The sequence below is a fragment of the Hylobates moloch genome, unplaced genomic scaffold (genome assembly GCF_009828535.3).
Source record: "Hylobates moloch isolate HMO894 unplaced genomic scaffold, HMol_V3 SCAFFOLD_18, whole genome shotgun sequence".
Taxonomy (NCBI): domain Eukaryota; kingdom Metazoa; phylum Chordata; class Mammalia; order Primates; family Hylobatidae; genus Hylobates; species Hylobates moloch.
In genome coordinates, this window is record NW_026652293.1 from 33,995,561 (window position 1) to 33,999,100 (window position 3,540).

At 57.4% G+C, this 3,540-nt stretch overlaps 1 pseudogene across 1 annotated transcript; it reads right to left on the reverse strand.

The window, feature by feature from the left end:
- Nucleotides 1–397: 397 nt before the first annotated feature.
- LOC116457761 (double homeobox protein 4-like protein 4) lies at nucleotides 398–1,740 on the reverse strand (annotated as a pseudogene). The gene has a single exon (XR_004370160.2). The product of XR_004370160.2 is annotated as a double homeobox protein 4-like protein 4 (transcript).
- Nucleotides 1,741–3,540: the final 1,800 nt, after the last annotated feature.

A 3,540-nucleotide genomic window follows, 5' to 3' on the forward strand; every position in this document is an offset into this window, starting at 1 on the left:
CAGATGGTGTGAATGTGTGTCACCTGAGGCATATGGGGCGATGGCGAAGCCAACAAAGGTGTCCAGGCATGCGCCCGGTGGGGGATGGGGTGGTGGAAACCCAAGAGAGCTCTGCCCGGGCTGCTCCCAGAGGAGGCCAGGTGGTTGCCCGCAAACCCGCGCGTGCGCGGTAGACCGCCCACCTGCTGGTACCTGGGCCGGCTCCGGGATCCCCGGGATGCCCAGGAAAGAATGGCAGTTCTCCGCTGTGTGGAGTCTCTCACCGGGCCCAGACCTAGAAGGCAGAAATCCCAGGCGGGTCAGCCCGGAGGGAAGACACTCCCCTCCATGCCGAGCCAGGGGTTCCCCGCGAAAGAGAGGCCACCGCCCTGCCCCGACCCCGTCCCAACCCCGTGTCCTAAAGCTCCTCCAGCAGAGCCCGGTATTCTTCCTCGCTGAGGGGTCATTCCAGCCAAGCGGGCTCTTCCAAGTCCTTCAGCTCCCCCGGGGCCTCGGTTTCTAGGAAAGGTTACGCCTGCTGCAGAAACTCTGCGCATGCCAGGAGCTCATCCAGCAGGCCGGAGGGGAGTGCAGACAAGCGCCCCGGCTCCTGGGGCGGTGGGGAGGGCGCCCGGATGGCTTGCATCTGCTCCTGCCTCCCGGAGCCCTCCGGGGGCGCGGGCTGGGGAGGTGGAGCTGCCCCGACTTGCCGTTCCCACCCCGCCCCGGCGACCTGGGGACCCTGGCCCCAGCCCCACCATGGACTGCCCTGGACGTGGCTGGCGCAAGCACACCTTGGCCCTGTGGCCCAGCTTGAGCGGGCCCTGGCTGTCCCACCGCCCAAGGGTCCCGCAGGCCGTCGCGCTGCGGGTCCTGGTCCTCCCGGCATTTGCTTGGGTGCGGAGGCCACCGAGGAGTCTGAGGGTGGGAGAGCGCCCCTTCCGGAGGAGCCAGGGCGGCGTAGGCAAAATCCCCACCTGCCAGGGCAGGTTGGCAGATCCCTCCTGCCGGCGCGGCCTGGCTGGGCTGGAGCAGGGGCACGGCCCTTGCTCCCTGGCTCACGAAAGCCCCCTGTGGGAGAGCCCCGGGCATGCAGGGCATGTGGGGTGCGGGGAGCCCCGTTCCTCACGCCCCGGTGTGGGCGAAGGCGACCGACCAGGGAGCAGGGTGACGCCCGCCGGGGGCCGCGTTGCACAGGCCGCCTGTGTGCGCGGGCGCCCTGCCACCCTGTCCCGGGTGCCTGGCCCTTCGATTCTGAAACCAGATGTGAATCCTGGACTCCGGGAGGCCCGTCTCTCTGGCCAGTTCTTCCCTGGTGGCGATGCCTGGAAAGCGATCCTTCTCAAAGGCTCGGACGAGCAGGGCGGTCTGGGATCGGGTGACGGCGGTCCGCTGTCGCCTGTCTTCTTGCGGTCCGTGTCTCCCAGACCAGGGCCGAGATTCCCGCCGGTGCTGCCTCAGCTGGCGTGACCTCTCATTCTGAAACCAAATCTGGACCCTGGGCTCCGGAACGGCGATGGACTGGGCCAGCCGTTCTCTGATGGCGATGCCCGGGTACGGGTTCCGCTCAAAGCAGGCTCGCAGGGCCTCGCTTTGGCTCGTTGTCCAAACGAGTCTCCTCCGCCGTCCTCGTCCTCGGGCTTCCGCGGGGAGTGTGCTGTCCGAAGGTGTCAGGAGAGCCATCGCGGGAGCCCCGGCCGGAATTTCACGGACGGACACGGGCAGAGAGAGGCCGGCGGGCTCCCGTGCACCTCAGCCGGCCTGTGCACTGCGCGCAGGTCCAGCCAGGAGGCCAGCGCAGACAGCCAGGGGCTCTTATAAAGGCCCACAGGCAGGCAGGCTCCACCCCTTCATGCCTGCCGCTGAGCCCTGGGACAGCCCGCCCTCCGAAGGGCCCCAGGGCACTGAAGCCTGGGGCGGGGGTGGGGGTGGGGGTCGGGGAGGGAGGTGGTGGTGGTGGTGGTGGTGGTGCTGGTGGGGCCAGAGGCCAGAGAGGAAGCCGAAGGGGGAGAGGGGCAAGGGGTGAAGGGGGTGGGTTTCGGGCGAGGGCTGGCTCTCCAGGCCTCTCCAGGAATCCCGCGGGAACTGGAAGCCATTCTCTGGGCTCCCACGCGTCTTCGGCAGGGAGAAACCAGCCTGGAAGGGTGGATGGAGTGTGGAACTGAACCTCCTAGAGAGTCTTCAGCTTTCCAGGCCCCCTCTCCGTGAAGACACAAAATGCCTGTGAGTGTCGCTGTTGCCGTGACAGTCTCATACACGCAGGTGTGTGGCTCCGGTTCATTTCCACGTCGAAGACCAGAGCGAAACCCCAGAGAAAAGATACATCCCTGGCGTGATGGCCTGATGGTGGATTCCTGTGTCCCGCAACGTGAGGAGTCTTCAGTCTGGCCAGTTTGGAAACTGGCAAGGATAGTCAAAGAGCTTTGCACGATGATAAAGTAGGCTTCATCCCTTGGATGCAAGTCTGGTTCAACGTACACAAATCAATAAACATAATCCATCTCATAATTAGATCCAAGGAGAAAAACCACATGACTATCTCAGTAGATGCAGAAAAGGCCTTTGATAAAATTCAACTATGTTTCATGGTAAAAAGTCTCAGTAAACTAGATATTGATGAAACGTATCTCAAAATAATGAGAGGTATTTATGATATACCCACAGTCTATATCATACTGACTAGGTAAAAACCGGAAGCATTCCCTTTGAAAACTGGCACAAGAATGCCTTCTCTTACCTCTCCTATTCAACATGTTGTTGGAAATTCTGTCCTAGGCAATGGGGGAATAGAAAGAAAGAAAGGGTATTCAATTAGGAAAAGACGAAGTCAAATTGTCTCTGTTTTCAAATGACATGATCGTATATTTAGAAAACCTCATCATCTAAGCCCAAAACCTCCTTAAGCTGATAAGCAACTTTAGCAAATTCTCCGTATACAAAATCAATGTGCAAAAATCACAACATTTCTATACACCAATAACAGACAAGCAGAGACCCAAATCATGAGTGAATTCTCATTCACAATTGCTACAAAGAGAGTAAAATATCTAGGAATACAACTTACAAGGGATGTGAAGGACCTCTTCAAGTAAAACTACAAACCACTGCTCAATGAAATAAAAGAGGATACAAACAAATGGAAGAACATTCCATGCTCATGGGTTGGAAGAATCAATATCGTGAAAATTGCCATACTGCCCAAGGTAATTTATAGATTCAATGCCATCCCCATCAAGCTACCAATGACTTTCTTCACAGAATTGGAAAGAACTACTTTAAAGTTCATATGGAACCAAAAAAGAGCCCGCATCGCCAAGTCAATCCTAACCCAAAGAACAAAGCTGGAGGCATCACGCTACCCAACTTCAAACTATACTACAAGGCTACAGTAACCAAAACAGCATGGTACTGCTACCAAAACAGAGACATAGATCAATGGCATAGAACAGAGCCCTCAGAAATAATGTCACATATCTACAACTATCTGATCTTTGACAAACCTGACAAAAACAAGAAATGGGAAAAGGATTCCCTATTTAATAAATGGTGCTGGGAAAACTG